Raw genomic sequence first — 9,094 nt, 5'->3', positions numbered from 1 at the left:
ATATCATCTCTGTATATGCACCACAGGTAGGAAGACCACAGGAGGAAAAGGATAGCTTCTTGGAAGATCTCGAAGAAGTGGTTAGCAGAATCCCAGGAAATGAAATGGTGGTAATTGAAGGAGACTTCAATGCGCATTTAGGAGAGAAATGCCCAGATTATCCCGATGAACATGGTCAGAGAGGGCTAGGAGAGAGAAATGAAGAAGGAGGAAGGCTACTAGAAACACCCCAAGCTCTTGAATTGTTTGCAGTGAACACAGGGTTCACGAAGAATTATGAGCAAAAGGTGACATACAGGAGTGGAGGCCATACCCAAATAGACTACATATTAGTGAGAAGAATTGATAGAGCGAAAGTCCAAGATGCTAAAGTCCTGCCCTATGAGGCTGTTACCAGACAACACAGGCTACTGGTGATGGAAATCACAATATTGAAGGAGCGAAGAATAAAGCAGAGAAAACACCCAGCACGAACAAAAGTGTGGAAACTGAGAGAAAACAAAGTAGATTTCAACAAGCTGGTGAGAGAAATGAAAAACAACACAGAGGAAACAGAGGAGCCTTCAGTTGAAGAAGAGTGGACTGAGATGAGCCACATCCTAGAAGAGGCTGCTACCAGGGTTTGTGGAAAGACAAGAGGAGGCAGACCGAGGGAAAATGAAGAGTGGTGGTGGGATATGGAAGTTCAGGAAACACCGAAGGAAAAGAAAAAAGCACACAAGGCACTGAAAGATGGCACTGGAGAATTACAAGAATATAAGAGACTAAAGAAGGTAGCAAAAAGAAGTGTAGCAAGACCAAAGGAAAGAGCCTGGAAAGAATGGTATGAGAAACTTGAAACAAAGGAAGGAGAGGACCAAATCTACAAGATTGCTAAACATAGAGCGAGACAGAAAAAAGATATTATCCGGGTGGCAGTACTCAAGGATGGAGAAGGCAGAGTCTTGATTAAAGAAAAACAGATCAAGCAAAGATGGCTGGAGTACTTCAAAAATCTGTTAAATGTAGAAAATGAGAGGGAGAACATAGTGGAGGCAGACGTAGTGTGTGGACCAATCCAAGAAATTTCAGTAAAGGAAGTGACAGAAGCTATCAAAGAGATGAAAGTGGGCAAAGCAACTGGACCATCAGGAATAGCAGCAGAACACTTTAAGAACCTCGATGAAGAGGGGATTCAGTGGCTGACGAGATTGCTAAACAATATTGCAAAGGAAGAGAGAATTCCAGAAGAATGGACAAAAAGCAGTATGGTTACCATCTACAAGGAGAAAGGAGACCCAATGGAGTGTAAAAACTATAGAGGAATACAACTTCTGGAACGTGGATTGAAAATCCTGGAAAAAATTCTGGACAAGAGACTCAGGAAGATAGTCAGGATCCACAACTCACAATTTGGATTCTCAGCGGGGAAAAGCACAACAGATGCCATTTTTGTGATGAGACAGTTACAGGAGAAGACACTTGAGAAAGGGAAAAAGCTGTATGTGGCCTTTCTGGACTTGGAGAAGGCATATGACTGTGTGCCCAGAGAGGTGGTGTATTGGTGCTTGAGGAAGAAAGGAGTACCAGAAAGCATGGTGAAGTTAGTTCAAGCAACCTATAGAGATGCAACTACGAAGGTGGTCACACAACGGGGAGAGACAAAAGAGTTTGAAATCACAGTTGGAGTACACCAAGGATCAGCACTAAGTCCTTTCCTTTTTATAAACATTATTGACACACTGACAGAGGAGGTAAGAACAGAAGTGCCTTGGGAACTCATCTTTGCTGATGATGTGGCACTGATGGCAGATTCAGAAGTAGAACTACAGGAGAAAGTGTTCAAATGGCAGGGGAGTCTGGAAAAGGGTGGAGTGAAAATGAATGCAGAAAAATCAGAAATAATGGTAATGGAGAGAAGAGGAGATACTATGACCAATGTTGAGGAGACAAATGGAGGAAAACTGAAACAGGTTGATGGCTTTAAATACCTTGGATCAAAACTGGTAAAGGGAGGAGAAACACTGGAGGCAGTAAAACAAAGAGTGAAAGCTGGATGGAACAAGTGGAGGGAAATAATTGGAATAATCTGTGACAGGAAAATTCCTAGAAAGTGCAAAATGTACAAGACTGTGATTAGACCTGTACTACTATATGGAGCTGAATACTTGGCAGTTGGAAAGAGGGAAGAGAACTTGATGAGAAGGACTGAAATGAGGATGTTGAGATGGATTCTGCAGATTTCAATGAAGGATAAGATCAGAAATGAAGAAATCCGTAGACGATGTAGGGTGGTGGATGTAGTTGAGAAGATGCGAGAGGCGAGGTTACGGTGGTATGGACATATCATGAGGAGGGACGTTGAGGAAGTAACAAAGAGGGTAATGGAATTTGAGGTGGAAGGTAACAGGGGAAGAGGCAGGCCTAGAAAGAGATGGATAGATTGTGTGAGAAAAGATATGGAGGTATGTGAAGTGAGTGAGGAAGATGTGCTCGACAGAGACAAGTGGAGAAGAGCAACCAAAGCAGCTGACCCCAGGACAGTCTGGGACTAAGGCTGTGAAGAAGAAGAAGAAGATGATGATGGATTTAGAAAAATGTGGTGGTTTGCTTTGTGGAAAGATTATATGAATAGTTATTTAGAATTGCTTCCTGTTAGTGCAGAGGACTTTGTAGGCAAGAAAATGGAGCACATTTGTGAGCAGTGAAGATGGGAGTGAATGTTGGTGGCCAGGCAGGGCAGTCCGTGTAAATAGAACAGGAGACTTGTTTGTTGTGGATTGTGTAGAGGAGGGTGATGATGACGTTAGTGGCTTTAATTGATTATCCACTGTTAGATGATCACATGGATAATGAGGTGAGGATTGTTGCTTAGGTTTCTTAAGTTCGGGCAGTTGCTAATGTTACACTGTGTATCAGATGCAGATAATTTTGAGGAATACGAAAAGGAAAACATCTTGTAGCTGATGCTGATGCGCCAGGGAGGCTGGAGAAAAGTTGATCCCTGGAGCCAGCAATACGAAATTACTGCTCTATATATAACTGCTGATGCAAATAACTTCCCCGTGCCTTGTGATAACTGGTTTCCAGCACTGTCTATAGTTACTTGTGAGTTATGATTTTTACACTGTTGTTCATTGTTATTCGTTGGATATGTATGTTGTTCAGGTACAGTTTATATACTTTTAAGATTTATCTTATGATGTAGCCATGCAATGCCTGTGATAATGCCTTTTTTCCCATCAGGTCCAAAGAAAGTGCATGTCCTCAGAGACTCTATGTTGTGGGGCCTGGAAACACTGATGCCAGCAGAACAGGTGTGGCTGCACCCTGGCACAACACGCAGTGCCCACCAGCACCTGTACCACCTCCAGGCCCTGAATGAGGATACATTACTGATCATTAACATAGGGACCTATAACAGAGCCCAGGGTGACTCCTCCTATGACATCCTTAGAGCTAGGAAAGAACTGACTGTGGCAGTAAGAGCATCTCCTTGTAAGGTTCATATGGCAATTTGCTCAGTTTTGCCACGGCTCTGCGATGCCTCTTTACTGCTGGAGCTGTGAAAGAAGCTGCCCGGGCTCTTTCACAGCTCCCCTCTCACATGGACCATGTGCAGCTCCTCAGGAGCAACAGAGTGCTTCTGCAGAACCAGCAGCCCGTTGCTCAGGCCTTTGCTGCTGATGGGTAAAGGAAAATTTCTTAGTATATTTTACATTTCATTTCTCATTATTTTAGAACTTTAATTTGATATATTTTATTTTACTAGCGCCAAATTTATTTTTTATAATTTACTTGTTTACTTTCATTTTGTGATATTTTGATTTTAGTTTGTCAGATCAAATGCACATTTGACCAAAGTCTTGTAAATTATCACTTTTTACAAGATATGGAAAAAAGAGCAACAATTGACTCCAACGCAATTTTAATATTCATGACTATATTTATCGTTCATACCTCATATTATGTATAATAATGATTAAATTTATAATTTATTTTAACTGTTTTGTATAGATGAAACCTTTCCAAAATGTATAAATCATTAAAAACGATTAAAAGCGTATTGTAACGCATACGGCCTCCATTGCTTGTGAGAGCTGGCTGGATGGATGGATCAGATCACTGAAGACATGCGGAAAGTGAACGTCACCCCGGAGGACACCTATGACCGCGCCAAATGGAGACGGGCGTGGCGACAAGCAGACCCTGCCTATGCGGTATTAACGCTAGGATGAAGAAGATTCATTTTAAACACTAAGTTATGAATGCAGACGCGATCGGTGCCATTAGCGCTCAGTCTGTGCTGCTAGGCTCCGCCCCCTCCGTGACGGAGCGCAGTGGGCGGGGCGCTGTTCTCCAGCCTGACTGGGAACACGGACCCGCTGATCTGTTTCACACCACAGGAAGCCCGTTTCCGCCAGGGAGTAAAAAAAAACGAGCTATGGTATCTCAGAATTCCGACTTCAAGTCTCACAGTTTTGACGTCAATTCTGGCGCCAGCAATGAAAGTACAGTAGGTTGCTCATCTGGCATAGGAAATCCACTGTTCACAATTCAGTCCAGGTACGGTGCCACATTCTACTGATATCTTCATACATTTCACAGACTTAAATAACATCTGCGTAAACTGTACATAGACTAACGTAGCTAAGTTTAAAAAAAACATATGCAAGAGCTACTTTGGTTGAGCAATTTAACCTTTTCAAGTGCGACCTAATTAATGAGTCAAAACTAACAGTAGGCCTGTACTCTTGTGGGGGTTTCGTCTGTGTGTACAAGGCAGCTCCTGCAAACACTTTACCAGCAGCTATTTCAGCACAGTAACATGAATGCAAATTTGTGGGGAGTGTTGGTCATCATTGCCTGTCCTGGACTACTTCTAAATGTACTATAATGCATACTGTTGGAGTCTGGGCAAACAGGAGGCTAGGTAATTACACTATGCTAACTAATCAATGCTGCACCACTGTCCCATGTGTGCTTCCTAGGCCACAATTGCAGGATGGAGGATCTTATTGATTTCCTCAGGGAGAGGGACATTCCAGAGTCCACTATCGGAAAAATGAAGGAAGTAAAGGTAGTTAACAGAATGGATGTGTTCATGTTTATTGTAACTAACTCCCACTGACCTACTGTAGATATTAAGAGCACTTTCAGTACTGTGAAAAGTCAGAGACCACCCTTTCGTTTATTTAATTTCCCGTCAAAACGGCCATTAAGTGCAATTAATTTATTTTTCAATGTCAGAAATTATTCCAGGAAACATATTTAACACAAAATTACACAAAAGCATCCACATCTAAATATAACGTCAGATCTTTCATTGTTTAGTGTGTCCACCTTCTGCCTTTATTACAGCTTCCATTATTTACAGGAGACCTTCTTTGAGTTTTTCAAATAAATCCACTGGGATATTCGTTCATGCTTCTTGTAAACACCTCCAAAGTTCAGTCTTAGAAGTTGGTTGTATTTTCTGCTTCTGCCGATCCAAATCCAAATCCACTCAATGACTCATCGTCCATAAAGCCTTACTTACCTCAAGTGTCCAGTTTTGGTGTTCTAGGGCAAATTTTCTTCTCTTCTATTTCTTTTTCAAATACTGACTTTTTGACAGCTACACACCCCTTCAGACCCATTGCATTGTGTTGTCTTCTTACAATGGAAGTATTGACAGAAACACTTGTGGATTTTTTTCAGATCTGATGCAGGAGTGATAAAAACGTTCACTTCTGTCTATGTGATGGTGATGTCTACCAGGCCTTGCACGAGTCCCATTTTCTCTATATATTGTAGTAATTTTTAACTCCAGTTTTGGAAACTCTTGTTTTTCACTTATTTTCCTTTGACTTATATTTTCCTAACGCAAGTGAATTATCTTAATATTATCAGAAATATCGCCTCTAGCCATTTCAGATGCACATGACAAAGATATGTGCAAGACAGCTGTGGTGTGTTTGGGTAGTTAGTGTCCAATGTTAGTGTCTACCCAATGTTAGTGTCACTTTTAATGGAAAGTGTTCTAATATAATGTCAGTGACAGTTTTGGGATCAACTTGTGTTGGGAGGACACAGCTGTAACTTGTTTGAGTGGAAGGATGGAAGACTTAAAGTGCCAAAAGGGTGCACAAAAGTAAAGAGTGGACAAACTAAATACTGATTGATTTGATGTTATATTTAGTGTACTTTTCTGTCAAATATGTTTCTTGCATTATTTTCTGACACCAAAAACTAAATAATTTGCACTGAATGGCTGTTTTAACTGGAAATTAAATAAATGCAAGGGTGGTCTCTGACTTCTGCACAGTACTGTACAGTATATTGATATTTTCATGTATAGTAGATATTTTCACTTTATACCTCAACAATCCCGAATGGACTTTTTCCTTAAACCAGTATCAGCATATTGATCCACATAAAATGATGCTTTAAGTATGATATTTTGAAACTGAAAATTGGTAATACACTATTCATTTTTAGATTGATGCCAGTGTCCTGATGTTAATGACAGATGAACAGATGAGGAATTATTTGCCGTCTTATGGAGGCAGTTTGGCAGTGATGGGATATTGTAGGAGACACGAAAAACAGCCCAACAGTAGGAAATCAAAGCTTTTTGATAGACTGAAGTCAAAACTGAATAAAAGAAAAAAGCATAAGCATCCAGAAAATATCACTCCTCATCAAGAGGTGAACACAGAGAGGAAAGTAAGGAAAGTGGAGTTGGGCTGGATGCTGTATGAGGAAGGAAAAGGAGGCTTTATCCAGGTGAGAACCAAAAAGTGTGGTGGAACACGAAACTTAAGTGTTTCAAAGCACTGGAAAAAAAAGACCTCATAGCGGAGGCAATAAGTTTGTTTTTCCCAGATGGAAAGAATGCACATGGAAATATTTCTGAGTTTGAGGTGGATCTGACAAATGACCAAGAAGTTTCCTTAGATGAGGACAGTACAGTGGGAGCTCTATATGAAGCCTCAAAGTTAACTGTCATGAGGTTCTATCAGTCAACCAAAAAGAAACATGACAATGGTGGTGTGGAGACACAGCAAGAATCAAACACTGCAGGTCCCTCACAGGAAAACACACAGGAGTTTCCCTCTACAGACTCACAAATTGATCCACCATTGGAATTAGAAACATTAGATGTCATCTATGTTGGAAATACTGGAAATGATTTGAACTTAGGCAGTGATGACGTGGCACAATTTTATCCTGCAGATGTCACAGACGATTCCGGTTTAGCTCTGCAAAGTTCTACTATTGGGGAAAATGTGGAGGATAGTAATATCATTACAATTTTCAATGGAGACCTCTCTGAGATGGGAGAACAAAGTCTAGAAGACACTTTGCCTTTGGCACAAGAACTCAGGGAACCAGACAAAAAAATTCTTGTTGTCCATCGCAGCCAAATACTATCTGAGCTTATTGAACATTTCACTGAGGAACACCTTTCATATACTCAATCAGAAATTCAAGTAAAGCTTCTACTATCAAATGGGCAATATGAGAATGGATATGATGAGGAGGCGTTCTCAGAGATTGCCTCTCTGAATTCTGGCATGAATTCTATGAACAATGTACAACAGGCAGCACTTCCAAGATACCATTTCTCTGACATGACTATGGCAAGAAAAAGTGGCAGAGTATAGGTAAAATTATTTCTTTTGGTTGGCAGAAAGAAAAGTATTTGCTCATCAAGCTTGCTCCTGTAATCTTGGAACAGACAGCTCTTGGATATGTGAAGAGTGATCTTGTTGACAATTTTCTAAAGTATGTCTCAGAATCTGACCGTTATACCTTGGAATGTTGTCGCAGAGACTTCAACAGTTCTGGCCAAGATGAATTACTGGAAATCTTGGACAACTACAGCTGCTGAAGAATGCCAAGTGCACACAACATTGAACAAATTCTGCAAGAACTGGCTCACAAAACCCTTATTCAAGAGCCTGCTTACACTATGTTATCGAACAGTGGGAAAGTGTACTCTCTCCCCTCAGCAAAGCCCTTGAGAAAATGGAAGCTGTGTATGAAAACTTGCAGCCAACGGCAAGGAAAAGCATGCGGTCACTGAAGTTTCCCTGCACAATGAATGCACAGGAAAAGGAAATATCAAAGCATATTACACCATACCTGCGAGAGTGTGATGGAAGGAAACACAGGCTCAGATCTCTTTCTTGGCAAGACTGTAACTATTGACTTCACTGATATGCAAGGATTTGAGAGAAGACTTATGGCACATACATGTGGCTGGTATTTGAGAGTGTCTATTCATTATGATAGCTATCCTGACTTCAGGTGTGAAATGAACAAAATTTTGGAAAGTAATATATGGGTAATAGACATAATTTAGTATTTTAGTCTGTCAACCTACAGACTACCCATATTAAAAATATGTGCATATTTCACCATTCAAAACTTTTGGTAAGGTATACTTATTCACAGTACGCATTTAAAGGCCATCTGACCAAGTCTGTACCTTTATACACTGTATATAAGCATATAAGATGATAATATGAGTTTTGAGTGTACTTATGATAGAATGTTCATCATTTCACTTAAGAAATTAAAAAGTCTCAGGTTAAATTGCACTTTTATTTTTGTCATTTTGGTACAAGACTGTCTTTTAGACTGATTGTTCATATATTGAGTGAGAAACTAATGGATGTTTTTTCACCTTCAAAAAGGTATGGTGATGCAGTTTAATAAACACGTTCTTTTTTTGAGCCATGTGCATTCTCTACCAAGCACTTGTGCCAATGAACTCTGCTGCCATCTAGTGTCTAATAATGTTACAACTTTTGCGTTGTATGTTATTTAGTCACAATATGGCAGCAGAGTTTATTTGCACAACTGGACAGTTCATGACGAAGATGAATTCTAAGTGCTCACTTTGGTCAGCACTTGATTTAGAATTAATCTTTGTCATTAACTCTTCAGTTAAACGTTTCTTGGGGTAGCAGTAACTTTGCAGAACCTGATTTTTTTTTGTGTTTGACTTGTTTGGTTATTTGTGGATTTTATCCGACATTTTTATGAAACGTGCAGATGAGTTCAAATTCGATGAGTTCAAATGCCTTGCGTTTAGTGGATATTATTTGTACTCTATTTTCTCTAT

The 9,094-nt window shown here is 40.2% G+C and overlaps 2 pseudogenes; both read left to right on the top strand.

Moving 5' to 3' along the window:
- Nucleotides 1-4,984: 4,984 nt before the first annotated feature.
- LOC148815412 (uncharacterized) lies at nucleotides 4,985-7,261 on the top strand (annotated as a pseudogene).
- A 37-nt stretch (nucleotides 7,262-7,298) lies between these two features.
- On the top strand, nucleotides 7,299-8,329 carry LOC148815411 (uncharacterized; annotated as a pseudogene).
- The last annotated feature ends 765 nt before the right edge of the window (nucleotides 8,330-9,094 follow it).

Source organism: Atractosteus spatula, chromosome 25 (assembly GCF_055471065.1).
Source record: "Atractosteus spatula isolate fAtrSpa1 chromosome 25, fAtrSpa1.hap1, whole genome shotgun sequence".
In the NCBI taxonomy this organism is placed as follows: Eukaryota; Metazoa; Chordata; class Actinopteri; order Semionotiformes; family Lepisosteidae; genus Atractosteus; species Atractosteus spatula.
The sequence above is the reverse complement of the archived record's forward strand: the minus strand, read 5'-3'. Positions and strand labels throughout refer to the sequence as shown.